The 16,668-nt window shown below is 30.3% G+C and overlaps 1 protein-coding gene and 1 non-coding gene across 4 annotated transcripts in view; one reads left to right on the top strand and one right to left on the bottom strand.

The window, feature by feature from the left end:
• The window catches only part of LOC105211215 (uncharacterized), a 121,802-nt gene that overhangs the window by 57,110 nt on the left and 48,024 nt on the right, over positions 1–16,668 (bottom strand). The window contains exon 1 of one of the 3 annotated variants that reach the window (XM_054232819.1): positions 4,260–4,947. The exons of the other annotated variants lie outside the window; for them this stretch is intronic. The gene's annotated coding sequence lies outside the window, so the exon portion shown is untranslated. Of the gene's footprint in view, positions 1–4,259; positions 4,948–16,668 lie in introns of those variants that run through there. 3 annotated transcript variants of the gene reach the window in all.
• On the top strand, positions 3,735–3,806 carry Trnad-guc (transfer RNA aspartic acid (anticodon GUC)). Its single transcript has one exon. It is a non-coding gene; the product is annotated as a tRNA-Asp (tRNA).

The raw sequence follows: 16,668 nt of genomic DNA, 5'->3' as shown, positions 1-16,668 counted from the left end.
GAACAAAAAATATTTTAAAATTAATATTTTACAAAATATGCTATTATTGATAATGTATTAAAAATTTGGACTACACATTATGACGAAATATTGGAATGGAACCCTTTTGACCCTTAAAATCCACAAATATGAACCAAAAGTACTTTTTTACTAATATTATTTGAAAATTTCTAGAAAATGTTGCAAGTTAAATAAAAGTTATTATATTTTAGTTTTTATTTTAGAAACTCTAAAATAATTAAAATTAAATTAAATAAAAAACCAAACAATTTTTGACGTAATTTTTACTAATCATGGCTCACTGTCACCAACAAACCGAAGCCACTAGTAAAACTAGAGGTCAACACGCTTTGATAACGCTTTATAATTTTTCACCAACAATATTTTATTGTTTTCTCTTACCAATTCGCTTTGTTTTTTACTTTAATTACACTTATGTATGCATAATTTTCAAATAATTTGGTGCTCATATGGCTTATGTGAAATGCCGTCGGCTGCGGTAGTCGACAATTTTTGTAAACTTACATACCTATTTTCTAATAAATTCCCACTATGAAAGGCGTGTGCTTTGCGTGTTTTCAACAAATTTTTATTTTCCCGACGTTTTTCATATACTTTACAACGGCTGTGCGCTCAAATTTTTATGAATGAAACCGAAATTGTATAAAAATACATACAAACATATACATATGTATGTATATTTATATAATTTATTTATGCATTACTATGTAAAATACGCTTTTGACTTTGACGCTTACTTAAGTCCCTACTAATGTCAACATCAGCTGATTGTTGCTAACTGTGCTCGCTGTAGCTGTCAACAACAGCTGTTAAAGCGATTTTTTTTTAAGCTGACAGCTGACAGCTGACAGCTTGGGTGCATGGCTAGCTTGTTATGAGAGCGTATGTTTGTATTTATATTTATTTATTTGCTTTACGCATTTGCGCTTAACTTTGTTGCAATAAGTTAAGTACAACAATAAATATGTGGTCATTTATATTGTAGCAATTTTTTGTATGACAAGTGTGACCAGCGAAAAAAATGCGAGTGAGCTGTGAGTTGTAAGCGAGTATAAGTCTTATTTAATTGTATTGCTTGTAAGACAGTTGCATTGACTAATGGGTTTAAGTGTAATTGACAGTAATGGCATGTCTTACAGGCGTCAATATATGTATGTGATTGGCGTTGCAACCGTTTAGCCGGTTATAGCCGAATCGATGATAGTGCGCCACCTGTCTCTCTCCTTCGCATTTCCGCGCCAGTTGGAGATCCCAAGTGTAACCAGGTCGCTCTCCACCTGGTCCCTCCAACGGAGTGGAGGCCTTCCCCTTCCTCGGCTTCCTCCGGCGGGTACTGCATCGAACACTTTCAGGGCTGGAGTGTTTTCGTCCATTCGGACAACATGACCTAGCCAGCGTAGCCGCTGTCTTTTTATTCGCTGAACTATGTCAATGTCGTCGTATAACTCGTACAGCTCATCGTTCCATCGTCTGCGGTATTCGCCGTTGCCAATGTTCTGAGGACCATAAATCTTGCGCAAAATTTTCCTCTCGAAAACTCCTAGTGTCGTCTCATCTGATGTTGACATCGTCCAAGCTTCTGCACCGTAAAGCAGGACGGGAATGATAAGCGACTTGTAGAGCTTGATTTTGGTTCGTCGAGAGAGGACTTTACTGTTCAATTGCCTACTCAGTCCAAAGTAGCACCTGTTGGCAAGAGTTATTCTGCGCTGGATTTCGAGGCTGACATTGTTCGTGTTGTTGATGCTGGTTTAGGCGTCAATATAACATAAACAAATATAATATTGTAGATATGTATGTCATTAACGGAGTAAATCAGACATGAAATACGCGTAGCAAATGTTATGCTTTGATGTGTTTAAAATCAGATGCCGAAAATTTGAGGCAAAATTATTTGTAAACACAATGTTTTTGAAAGTGAAGCTGGCACTAAAATGAGGGGGAAATTGGTTTACGAACAGCACAGCAAGTCAATGATTAAAAACGAAATGTATGAACATTTATGGTGGATCTATAATACTATACCGTGTTTCTATTGGATTATTAATATTGTGTTAATTAGAAATAAATTGAAATTTGAGTAAACATCTGGAAAGTTAAAAGTGAAAATAATTCCAAAAATTTACATTAACATTTACTTTTTAATTTTTTTTTGTAAAATTTATTTATATATATTTTTTAATTTAATTATATTTTGCTAAAATTTTATTTATATTTTTTTATTTAAATTAAAAAATAATTTTATTTTTTCAAAAATATGTTTTTAATTTTTTTATAGTCGTAAATTAATTAAATTTAATTTTTAAATTGAAATATTATTCTACTATTTTTTTCTACAATTTAATACATTTTTTAAATTTAAATATTTTTTTCTAAAATTTTATTTACATATTTTTTATTTATATTAAAAAATAATATTATTTTTGTAAAAATATGTTTTTACGTTTTTTTATAGTCGTAATTTTATCAAATTTAATGTTTTTAATTACAATATTATCTATGAAATCTAAATTTTTAAATTGAAATATTATCTTACTAATTTTTAATTTTTTCTACAATTTAATAAATTTTTAAATTTAAATATTTTTTGCTAAAATTTTATTTATATTTTTTATTTAAATTAAAAAATAATTTTATTTTTGTAAAAATATGTTTTTAATTTTTTTATAGTCGTAGATTAATAAAATTTAATGTTTTTAATTACAATATTATCTATGAAATCTAAATTTTTAAATTGAAATATTATCTTATTAATTTTTAATTTTTTCTACAATTTAATATAAATTTTTTAAATTTAAATATTTTTTGCTAAAATTTTATTTATATTTTTTATTTAAATTCAAAAATAATTTTATTTTTGTAAAAATATGTTTTTAATTTTTTTATAGTCGTAAGTTAATCAAATTTAATATTTTTAATTACATAATTATCTATGAAATCAAAGGTTTTAAATTGAAAAATAATTTTATTAATTTTATCTACAATTTATCCTAAAAATAATATTACCATTTTAAAAATTCCTCAAAAATATTAAAAAAAAAAACTATCTGCAAGTTATTAACAAATTCCTGCAATTTACCGTTACACCGCTATCAAAACCAAAAATGTTACAATAAATAAAATTTAAAAACAAATAAACCAAAAGTGATGAATCGCAAACTCTTACTTTTGTAAAAACCGCAGCCATAAACAGTTATGGGCTGTAAAAAATCAATAAAGCGCAAAACAAAGAACGCGCCACTCGCTTAACTATAAATTGCCTACTTTGGTTTTGTTAACTTTGTAAGTGTAAAATTTCAACTGCCGGCAACATTTCGCAGCGCTTTTGTCTTTGAGCGTGTCAGCAATTGTGTTGTTTGCATAAATGTTTAAATTTATATTTTTACGTCCACTTTGATTTGCGTATTTAATATGCCGACTGACCTAGTTTTTGTATTTCGTTTTTGTTTTTCTTGTTTCTTTTATATTTTTCTTTGACATGAATTTTTGGCTAGCTTATTTTTGTTTTAATCACAGCATATAAAATCTGTAGTAAATGATTAAGCAGAAAAGAACCGCAATAGCTTTCAAATCTCAGAGTAGAAATAGAAACAACGAAGAATTCAAAAACATAAATTTTCACTACAAAATTACACAAATAAATACAAATTTGTTGCTCACAAATATTCGTCTCTTTGGTATTTAAAAGTAATGTGTAAATATTTAATTATCAGTCCTCGATAGTATAGTGGTCAGTATCCCCGCCTGTCACGCGGGAGACCGGGGTTCAATTCCCCGTCGGGGAGTAAATACAGTTGTACATTTTATTTTTTTTTTAATATTTGCATCTATTTTTTAGTTTTTAAATATTGGTAAATATTTTTTTATAATATCTTTATACTTCTAACCGATATATATATATATTTCCTCCAAATCTTACTTCTTTCACAAACCTCGTTTCTTTTCTAAATATGATTTCCTCGTGCAATTAAATGATATTTAATCACTTTTACTATAATTGCCTGCGCTTAGAAAGTTTAAAATATTTTTTTTTGTAGAAATATTTCTTGGCTTTTTGACAGCTTAAACACGCTATAAATCAATTTAGCGCGCATATTTTCGGCAGTTAAAGGTAAAAAAATACAGTTTTTAGATTTTGTTGTTTTCTCTTAGATTTCGATTTTACGCTACTAAAATATTATTAATTTTATATTTGTTGCCTTTTTTTATTTGGCAGCTGTCAATGTGCGAGTACTTACAGTTAATATGATTTGAAGTCCTTCATTTTTTATATCTGCTACCTGTTATTTGCTGTTGTTGTTGTTATTAATTGCTAAGTTACGTGCAGACACTTTTGAAAAACGCTTACAGCACCATTTCGCATTTTCACTTTTTGTTGTATTTTAAACAACTACTGGAAATTGAAATCTTCAAAACAGGAAAAGTGTGGGACTGACATCAGCTGTATATGTATAGGAATGGTTTTTTGATTGAAGAAAATGAGGTTTCAATTTTTTTCAGTTTGATTTATAAAATCATAATAAAAAAACGGTTGCCAAATGACGACATTCTACAAATAAATCATTGAAGAAACTTCGCAAATAAACCATAAACAAATTAAAATTTATTTTAAGACTTTAGAAGTATGTGTTTAAACATTTGAAATTAAAAAAAATTAAGTGAAAGCTCTTATGTAAGCTTAATGAAAGCTTTAAGCTGCATGAAAGCTCTAAGTTGCATGAAAGCTGTATTTGATTTCAAAAATTTAAATATAATATAAAATTTTCAAAGTATCAGTATTAAATTCTCAGGTTTAAGATTAACTATCAGGATTAGGTAACCCAGCTTAAAGGGGTCTTCACTAATTACAACAAATTTTAGCAATACCTCATACTAAAGATATTTTCGTTCCACAGCAAATTAGAACAAGACCATCAGCTGCATATACATATGTGAACTCATATCGCAACTCGAAGATCTCCGCGTAGTCCAACGTAACTCAAAATTAGAGCGCGTAATTAGTACGACGCAGACACAAATGAAGTACACCTCACTATTTTCACTTTTTAATACCACTAATACCGCACAGTGCCAGTGCTGACCGCAATTGGTCACATGTGACGCGTATGGTCAGATGACGTGGCGGCTAATTGACCCATAGAAGACACATGCGATGACAACTGAAAGCGTGCAAACAAGAAAATTCAACAGCAAAGGTACATGTAGGAAAAGTAGCAAAAGAAATGAATACAAAAAAAAAGTATTTATAAAGTAATCAGTTACAGCGTAGCTGCAGAAGTCTTCCAAGCGCAATTAACATTTGACAATTGCCTTTTTGGGGCCCCCTAAGTCGGCGAGTGGGTTCAACGCAGAGTTCAACACGATTTGACAAATACCACTGTATGACATTTAACGGTTTTATATAATGTACATTTTCACTTTTTAGTTACACTAGCTTATTGTAAGTAAATATGTCTTGAATTTCTTTTCTTGCCTGCTTTTAAACCTTTTTTCACTTTAAGACCATGCTTTTTTTTATTTTTTACTTCATGGACAATTTTGTGTCGTGTGTAATTAAAAATGTAATTAACGAAAACCAAATAACGGCAAAGTGAAAAAAAGTAAAAATTTTCAAAAAAAAAAGCAGTTAAGCTACTTGGTAAACAAATTTTACTTTGTTTACACACTGAAACAAAAGTGTGTTTCCTTTACTAACACGCGTGACATTGAGGCGCTAGAAAATCTCGTTTTTCACACTTTCCGGCGGCTGAGGCTGGGCACACTTGTTTTGGCTTTCTTTCATGCTGCACATTAGCTTTGCTTGGCATTGACATTAAATACTTTTTTCTTTTAATTAAAATGGACGTTGCAGCGCTAATTAATTCTGAAATGCGTGAAATAAAGTGAGAAAGGCAGTGCGCATGCTCACATTCATTATGTCTACGCCTGCTCAGTGTGTGGCATGAACTCAAGGACTTTTATAGCTATTTATTCAAAAAATTATTTTCACAAAAGCGAATCCATGGTGTGGCATTGTTATGACCATAGTGAATAAAACTGTACGAAAGTTGTTAGGGCTACTCTAAACAAATAAGAGAACACAGCAAATCGAGTTATCGAAATGAGTTTTCCAGAGCTTTCATTTTTATAAACCTCAGAGCTTTCATAAACATTTATCAAATTAAATTTCTTAGAAGCTGGTTCGAAGATTTAAAAAAAAGGTAAAATATATTCCTTATAGACTTTTAAGTTATGAACTTTAAGCTTATTGTCTAACAGTTTTGAAGCTGTATAAAAAGTAGTGATAAACATTTATGAAATTCAATTTCTTAGAAGCTGGTTCGTTGATTTAAAAAAATCAATAAAATATATTCTAAATTGACTTATGAGCTTTAAGCTTATTGTCTATCTGTGCTTTCATTTTTATAACTTTTAGAACTTTTATAATCACTTTTTGAGGTTTGATGGTTTAAAAAGTCAATAAGCAGCTTTTAAGCTTTTAAATGATGCGATTTAAGCTTGTTGTCTAACTGTAAAACAATGAAAAGCGCAAGTTGACAAAACTGCATAAGACTTATAATGTCTAAAGTATAAAAAAGTATAACAATAAACATTATTCATAACATTTCATATGAAGCTCAAAAGCTCACAAATAAAGCATTCAATAATTTTTTTTAAATAATTTATTTGTGTATTTTGCTAACATTTTCGCAATGATTTTCAAATCTTAATCCGATCAGCAATCATTCTGTGTACTTTCCGCTACAGTTTCACTAAATTTTAACACATAAATCATTGCTTTAATAAAGCTCAACCCTGAAGCCAATATAACAATAGCAAAATCGGCGTAGAAAATCGATTGTAATTGCTTTCAATTCGCCAAGGTGTGGGTGCCAATTTAAACAGATTTTTTGCTCGGTTAACAACACACATGAGTCACTAGACTAGAGACTTGAATGAATGACAAGGCGAAATAGCTAATATTTTGCAAAGAAAGGAGAAGTGAAGCCAAGGCAATAAGACTAATGAGAATGTGTAGTCATGGAGGAAAATTTTTTATAAAAATTAATTTAAAAGCAATAAAACCTAACTTGAACCTACGCAAAATACATTGGTAGTTATATTTGAATGAAGCAAAGCTTGACAAATTGTCAAAGTTAGCGTGGAAAAATATGCTAATTCTTAGATAAAAATTTATAATCGAAATAGCGTGTAGAGCTTTCTTTGTTTTTAGTTAAAGCAGTGTATTGACCTTAGTCAAAGTTTGGAAATATAAAAATGTAAATAATTTTATAAATATTACTAAGATTCTAGGTTTCTATAAGCAAAGTTTCGTATATTGATATCCTCAATCATCCAATTTAATAGCTTTCGCTCTTGGCAGATATTTAACCTAAATACATGCGTTAAAAGAGTGAAGCTTGGGGATATTTCTACTACTCATCATTCCTGCAATCTTTTTTTCTCGTTGTCTCCATTCTCATTTCTTCGATAATTTATTTGGCAATATTTTAATTGCTAATTTTATGTATTTAACTAACCACTACACTTCAGAAGAGGAGGCTGTAAACATTATTAATTATTGTGTCTTAAAAAATCACACAACATTCTCTCTTTTCTGTTTTGCACAATTTATCTACATTTTGAAAACCCGCTCATTTCAACTCGAATATTTAATCACATATTCCACACATTGTCTCAGTTCACAGCTCATTTATTTTACTGCTTAGGTCAGTTGCCATCAGCAGTGAAATATGGGTCACTGCATGATTAATTTTTTCAAACACTGTAAGTAGCAGCTGCCAGCATTTAGAAGATGCGTGAAGATCGCACAGCAGCGTGATTTTATTTTCATTGGCCTAGAGCGTTGTGGTAAATGACCCATAATCATGTTGAAATAAATACAGCAGACACCTTTCGAAAAGCACAACACAAATACACCACATACAGTTAGAAACAAAGCAGAAGACAGTTTGAATATTTTCACAAAAACATAAAAAAACGAAAGAAAGTCAATTGTACGCACATAAATATCCGCAAGGTGTTAACCCACATCCGTCTTTTTTTGTGGCATTCATTGCTAACAACAAAGTTGTATACTTTTTATGACATTACAATTGAGGAGCTTTCATGCTTTTTGCGCTGATTAAAAAAAATATCGCACTTTGTCTTGCTTAAAAATATTACTTCAATATTTTTTTGCGATAAAAATTTATCTTTCGCTTTCATTGTTTGATGGCTTTTTTCCCATCTGGGAACACTAACCACACATTTCATTTCTATGTTGATGAGTGTGACACTGATTGAATTTATTACCTATAAAATTGATTGAGGTATTTTATATTTGTTTTGATGTAACAAAAAGCTTGTCAGCTGTAAGATAAAATCCAATTTCACAAAAGTTAGAAAATCTCAATTAATATACGATATATTTAAGGCTTCTAGGTGTGTGAAAACCATAATAAATATCTGAAGATTGAACTTGATGTTATTTTTACCAATTGTATATTGAAATTTTTTGCAAGCTTTTGAGAGCTTTTACTTTTTTAAAGAGAAAATAAATAATTTTGACAAAAAACCTGATTATTTTCGAATCCTGCTATATTTTGATTAGCAAAGCTTTTTAGAGCTTTTAATGTTACTGTGCTTTAAACTGCCTAAGCAACTAAAAATATAATTTATTTTAATTTAAAAGCATATATACAATTACATAAAGTGGTAAAAAAGGTTTAGGTTTGTAAACTGGAAAGCTTTTAGAAAAGCTTTTGCAGATTTTCATCTTTTATGGAAAATAATTTAGTTTCAGTTGTGCCTACAATTTTTTAAAAAGCTTTAGAAAATTGTAATAAAAAGTCTTCTAGCTTCCTTTGAGCTTTCCAAAAGATGAATTTCGGTATCCATATGATTCAAAATCGACAAAGCTCATGTATAGATCAAAATTTTTATTATATTTGTAAGTGTTTGACAATGCTTTAAATTCAATTACCTAACTGTTCTAGGTGTAATTGCATTACTTAAGTAATTGTTTCGTAATTGTTCGCTAGTAAAGCAAGGTCCAGCTTACCGTTAAGCCACGCTTAAATTGGGTTTCACCCAATATGTAAACTTGTTGTACCAAAAAAAGTAAATAAAATTGTAATAAAGTACAAATTTAAGCTGAGAACGTGACTTAAATAACGGCATTATAAAAACAAAACTCACACTCTTATTACAACACCAGAAACAAAATGACCAATTACAAGAGCAAAAATCAACAAAAACCAAACCATGAGTTGGCAAAAAAAATAAACAAACAAAATCTTTAATTAACACCATTTTGAGACACCCAAAGGAATACACACACATACACATGGACACATTTAATTATTTTTTCTGCACGTAGAACAAAGTGTTCATTGTATTGTTTGTGTAATGCTTGGTAACCTTGGTGTTTGAAGTGGTTTCTTTTTGAAACGTTTTCACTTATAGCCACAAGTATTTGTATTTTAATTAAGAAATACTTGATAAACAGCGCAAACACACGTACAAAGTACATGATTTTTCAAGATATTGCTTGAAAAATAATAAATAAATTCGAGTATATATTCTATATATATGGATTGTATGTAGGTGTGAAAATAAGCCACAAAATAATGTTAGAATATTCTGACGCGTATACTGCCAATCAATAATATTTCAAATACCACAAAAAAGTTGTGTTGGAAATTGAAAGCAAAAATCATGCAAAAAAATGACAAAGAATATTCCAACTTTTGGTGGTTTCTTAAAAACATGAGGAACATATCAATCAAAAGCAAATTTCTATAATATATTATACAAGTATACATATCTACATTCATACATACATATAATTCTAGAAGCGTAATGTAAGTGAAAAAGCCAGTATTGTGCAATGCGGAAAACCACAAAGGAACATTTGATCAATTATCCACGCTAGCGACATTGACGAGGTTGAGAAGAATGGCCAGTAACTCAACAGGAAATTATAAAGTGAATTTTAGTGCTAAATATATTTGAGTAGGAAATATAGTTAATATAATATAATTAATAAAAATTAAAAATAATATATTAATTAATATTTTTTTCTTCTGACAATCCCTAATACCATATAATTTTTAGAAAATTTACAGATGAATTTCGAAAAAACTTATCTAGGAAATAAAGGGTGCGTTCTCTGTCGTCAAAAAAGACAACATTCGTATTCCAACACTATGGTTATAAAATGTACATCATTTCAATAAGCCATCGATTTCCTACAGGGTATGTACTCAACTACTATATAAGTGAGAAGCCATCGAATACAATTGCCACTAATCAAAGCGACATCAATGGACTTGTGAAGTGCAATTGAAATGTTGACAAAAAAATGGAAAAAGTACGAAAATAATGAAAATAGAAGTAACATAGAGTCTTTATATAATTTTATGAAGTGTGGAGATATCGACAGTTAATCAACTTTATTTTTAAAGAATTTGCAGAATTATTAATTTTTATTATTTGTTCAACGCTAAAAAATGTTGGAACTCTAGTTTTATAGAAGAATCGATGAGAAACCTGAGAAACTCTTTTCCATCGAAAGAATAATTGAATTATACGTTACGTTATGTCATTAAAGCAAACGAGCAATAATTTGGAATACTAGGCCCTTCGTAATCTGGGTTTTTGAATGAGGTTAGGTTCAATCGCTGATCTCAAATGTTCTGAAAATTTTTGACAAACACAGGTCCAACAAGAAAATCTCTCTCTCTCTCTCAGAAAATAAATAATATAATTGTAATGTAAATTTTTAGAATTAATTTTTCAACGCTGTTTGATTCTTGAGCTCTACTCCTGTTGAAGGATCGCTAAGAAACATGAGGAACTTTCCCATCAAAAGGAATATATGATATTAATCAATGCTGAATGACAGTTCAGAAGCATCCATAAATTAGTTTTAGAGAGTTTGTAAAGGTTAAAGAAAACAAAGAGTAAGTTGGCATATTAGGCCCTTCCCAATCTGATTGTTGAATGAGGTTATGTTGAATCGCTGATCTCAAATGTTCTGAAGGTTTTTGACAAACTCAGGTCCAACAAGAAGATCTCTCTGTCTCTTTGAACCCTAGTCCTATAGAAGGATCGTTAAGAGACATGAGGAACTTTCCCATCGAAAGGAATATAGAAATTAATTAATTCTGAATGACATGTAAAGGTTAAAAAAAACAATGGCATATCAGGCAATTCCCAATCTGATTATTGAATGAGGTTGAATGTTGGAATGTTGAATCGCTGCTCTCAAATATTCTGAAGATTTTCTGATTATCTAAGTTCTAAACAAGAAGCTCTCTCTATCTGAAAAAAATTATGTTGCAGGGAAAAGCAGATAATCAAATATAGTCCCCACATTAATCTAAGGCACTTTATGCATTAATTACCTTGAGTCACAACTAGACTGAAACCTCCAAAGGAAACCAAATTTCATAAGCCAAAATAATTTGAGTGCTGTCACGAGAGTAAGTGAACGAATATAACCATAAATGATTTCTACTAAAACTAAAATAAACAAAAATTTAACAAAAAAAAACTAACAACAACACCAAAGACTTCCCTAGCAACTGCAGCCACCTAAAAACATGTCAATATGACAAGGTGAGTCCAATGATTGTCTCGCTTATAAATGCGAGTAGTTTTAGTTTTTTAAAAACCGTTGTTGCAAGTCTAAATACGGTAGTCGTGCGCTTGCAACGAGCTGTGCAGAACAAGAGCAATGGCAAACAGACTAGCACACTTACTTAGTCACTTAAGCGCATGCGTTGCTCGGTAAGGTGGAAACTCGTAAAAACAAATGCTACACGACTTACACACTTAACTGAGTATACTTATGCTGAAGCATGTACTTAGTATACGCATATATAGACTCGGCTTGTGCACCGATACTTAAGTATTTTGCGTGCGTGCTTGCTTGCGTGCCGTCGAGTTCAGTTCAACCGCAAAAGGCATGCGAACTTAAGTCTCAGTACACCATGTGCTGAGACATTTGAAGTGGCAGTGGCCTTTTGTGGACCGCCAACAAGCTGGTTTAATATTTATCATTTTTATGGATTTTTTGTTAGGTTTGTGTTGTTGTTTTTTCTACAGTTTTTTGTAACACTGTGTCAATCCGAATGGCAACGGCACTCGTGTAATGCGTCGCCTTAAATTTGTTATGTGTTGATCCCACCAACGGCGTGGCGTAGCGCGTCGCCTGGTCGCATGGCTTGACTGTTGGTGGTTAGAGCATGCCTCGAGGGCATTCACTTGATTGGCGTTATGTATAGGGAATGACACATGCGCCGACGCACATTAATTTGCGGCTTTGTGTCAATTCACATTTATTGCTGCGCTTAGTTCAAAGGCGTAGTAGAAACAAGCAAAGTACAAGGAAGTTGGTGGAGTTTAGATGTTTGTAGAATGCTTGGGAGCAAATACCTCTTTATGGGAATGTGTTAAATTGAATTGTAACGACGGCGTAAGAATTAGAAAATAGAAGCGAACATAACGGGCATGATCTGCATAATATTTTTTTTTTAATTTGGAAGTGTAGAAAACGGTATGTGATTTAAATTAATATGAGAATCAAATCTGGTCTCCAATCCCAAGATACAAATTGTTTTCTATAGTAGAAATAGTAGGCACAAATTAAAGACGATCTTCTGAGGGCTGATATAATAATAGCAGGCATAATGAGCTTTCATTTAAGCTTTCAAACCCTTTTGGAGCTTTGGATTTAAGAACATTTCTTGCTGATACAAATTTATTAAAGCTGAGATAAGAGCTTCAAAATCGTATTAAATTTTTTTTAAAGAGCTTTTAGTCAAACTTTCAATAGAGCTTTGAATTTCATATTTTTTCTTGTTTCCAAAAAGTTTTGAAATCATAGAATAAGTTGCTTAGAAAAATATGCACAATTTTTTTCATAAAGATATCTCTTGAAGCCACATCAATCAAAATGAGCTTTCACTCGAGCTTTCATACATATTTTCAGCTTTTAATTTCGGAATATTGTTTGCTTATAAAGAGTTCTGAAAACTTACCAACCACTTTTTAATATTCTATTAATATTTTATATCACAAAAAACATTTTTCAACCTTTTAATTGTCAAATAAGTGAGAGTTTATTAAAATTGATTTCAATATTGTAGTATTCTAATAACTAAAAAGTGAAAGCGTGATAACTGAGATATGTAGTTCTTAACAAAAAAATTATAGAAAACGAAATTAAATAGTTTGTAAATAATTTTTGCGAAGCTTACTTTGCATATTCATTCAAAAATATTTCACAAAAATTCTGCATTCTTCTATTATTCAGTACAATGCAAGTCATTATTCACGCCGGCTTTGTCTACTTAACACTTTCACACTTTTTACAAAAAAAAAATAATAATAACAATAAACTATTTATCTATTTATCCATTATAAAAAGTAAGAGTGCCAAACATTTGCAGTTTATAAACAAAATGCAAACAGAAAAGAACAATTGTTTGACTCAAAAGCAGTGAAAGTATTAAATTCTTTTAACAAATATGCAAAAAATGCAACAAAAAATTATAAAGAATAGAAATTTCGCTATTTTTTGGTATGCTAATTAATTGGCGAGAGTTTATTGGCGCTTATAGAAAAATATTTTTGTAATTTTTTAGTTAAATATGCGAGCGCTACAAGCGTGAAACATTTTCACGCATGAAATTCTTTCACAACGCATATTTTATTGTAAACAAATATTAAAATTAAACATGAAATCAGTAACATGATATTTGTTTTCTATAAACAAACAGCTTTACCAATACTTATGCATATATGAACACACCTAAATTTGTGTAGAGGCTACAACTTTCCGCTTTGTTTCACTTCTAGAATTGAGAAAGCGTTAATGTTGCGCTTTGTTTTGGATTTTCAAATGTATGGTGTCTGCATTAATTAATTGTAATTTGCATTTTATTCTATAGTATAGCTGATTACACGGAGAAAGCGCACATTTCGCTGGTAAAGAAGCTAAAATATTGGTTTTTGTAGAAAAGAAAAAGTGTCATGTATGATATATTAGTGTATCAAACAGAGACTATTCTTATAAATATTGTCTCATAATCAGGAATTTATAATATATTTCGAAGTAATGTGTACCGTTATTACTACTGCTCTTCGTTCTAAGGTTGGTTTGTAAGATGCTTACGTTTACAGAATTGTAAAGGGCTTCTAGAGATATAATAAAGTAGAATTTCAACATTGTCTGAGTCTGTGGAGAATTAGAGACCGCCACAACAGCGGAACGAAATTGATTGATGAGTGGTATAAGACAATTTTTGAATATTTTTATTTATTTTTGAATTTAATTAGTCCATAAACGGCTTCATAACAGCTTATGTTTTAAGTTGAGATTTTGATAAGAAATATGGGGTATTCATTGGGTATTATCTTAGGTTGAGGTTATGATTGAATAGTTCTAATGAGCTAAGTTTCAAATAAATATTTGGCGAATCGATGATTTTTTACTCTTGAAAACCCAAGGAGAGTGTTGTTACTCATGATGGAAACGTACTTATGCTGAGAAGATAAAAAAAAAATACTCTAAAAGTCCTGATAGATATCTGGTGGTTCTGACCCTTACTTGAAGACTTAATGTGATCATAGTTTATACTTTACGACAGAATCATTATCGATATTAAGAAAAATGCGATCCATCTTTGTAGAATTCAACATCAAACCAAAAAAAATGTAAATTTTACTAAGATCGTTTCAAGATCCACTTACGGAACTTTCAAAAATCGAGAGATATTAGACATATATTATTATTCTAATTTTTGGATATTTTGTGTTAATTTAATTGCGGTCATTGAAAAGCTGAAGAAAAGCTTTCTCGTTTGCGCCCACTGTACCTTGCAGATTATAGCTTAACTAACGGCCAAACACCCCCACAGGGTTGGGCGTTAGAAGCGCAATACCGAAAGTACAAAAATCGGCCAAGCAGAACGCGCATTCACCTGGTGTGCAAAACAAAAAGCAGACAGAAAACAAGAAAAAAGGTGAGTGGGCAGAAATATAAAAGAAAAAGAAAAACGCTTAAATCTAAAGTGTAGGCACTCAGCTAGTAAGAGGTGTAATTTTTATGAGCTGACCGCAAAGATTTCGAAGACAACAGACACACTTCACAAGCGTTAAAAAACACTGATTTCTAGGCGTCGAGGCAGTGAAATGAGGAGTTAAAATTTACGCTTACAAAAAATTTAGTGCGAGTGCTGGCGATTAGATATAAATCTGTTTCTTCAACTGTATATATGTATATTTGTTTATTTGTGTTCGCTGCGGCAGCAACATTAGCAACTAAAGAAAACTATAGTAAATGCAAAGCAGCAATATACCACAACTGACTGTTTTAAAAGTAAGTAAGTGCGGATGGTTCGTTGATCGGCTGAGTGAGTGCGCATGCGCATGCGCAATGGCCAACAGCCAACAGCAAACAGCAAGTTATATTAAATAGTCATTTACTAATGATAATAAAAAACAAAGCGTAGCAATAAAACTGAGAAAATTGCTAGGCAAGCAGCAGCGCTGTAATCATAAATCTGGAAGAAGAAAGCACACGCAGCTAACGTTACGGTCTAATTTTGAAAATTGTTAATAAATACTCGGGCTATATGCTGAAATGAGGTGAGTTTGAGGTGAGACGTGCCGCAGGCGGCCAAGTGCTACATAGAAATTAGCTGGCTGTGTTGAGATGACGGTGCAGTTGTGATGGCCGCAGGTCATCTGCACGACGACGAGCGACTGTAGAGACCGGCACGCTGTCACACACACCGCGCTGGAGGTCGACGGGTCGTATGCGCATCTAAATGCGGATTGGACGAGAAAAAGTAAAAAATACAAAAATTGGGTGTATGGAAAATGTGAAACAGAAAGGAAAGTCATGGAAACTTATTTTTTCGAAACATTTTAGTTGAAAAAAATGTTATTTATACAAAATAGTAAAAAAATATTTTATTGTTAAAAAAATAATTTTTAAAAATAAAATTGAAAAATAATATTTTTGTAATTTTTTCTGCTAAAAAAATAGTTTATAAAAAAATAGAAAAAAATATAATAATGAAATTAAAAAAAGAGAAAAAAATATGTTTTTATAATTAAAAAAAAATTTTTTTTAATATTTTTTTATTTTTTTTTAATTAATTATATAATAAAAAAATATTATAAAAAAAATTAAATATTTTTTTTTAATTTTTTTATAATTAAAACAAATAATTTTTTTTATTTATTTTTTTATTATATAATTAATTAAAAAAAATAAAAAAATATTTTTTTTCTAATTCTAATTTTTCTAATGGTTATCAACAGAAAAAATATTAAAATAATAGAAAACAATATTTTTTAATTTATACATAAGAAAAATAGTGTATTGAAAAAATATCATTGTTTAAAAAGAAAAGAAGTAGTTTTTTTAATATGGATAAAAATAAATAAAATAAAAATTTTAACTAAAACAAATTATTTTTTTTAATGTGACTAGTAGTTTGAAACCTGAATTTTATTTCTCCAAAATTTTCTTACTCAAAATTTTATCAATTTTTTTTTCACTTCCCCCACACTAATTTCCGTTAAGTTCCACCTATTCTATTTTTACAACCAAAATCAGAAAACAAAAAAAAAAGCAAAAAATGTTTC

The sequence above is a fragment of the Zeugodacus cucurbitae genome, chromosome 6, assembly GCF_028554725.1.
Source record: "Zeugodacus cucurbitae isolate PBARC_wt_2022May chromosome 6, idZeuCucr1.2, whole genome shotgun sequence".
NCBI lineage: Eukaryota > Metazoa > Arthropoda > Insecta > Diptera > Tephritidae > Zeugodacus > Zeugodacus cucurbitae.
Note: the sequence above shows the minus strand (reverse complement) of the source record. Positions and strands in the feature narration are given on the sequence as shown.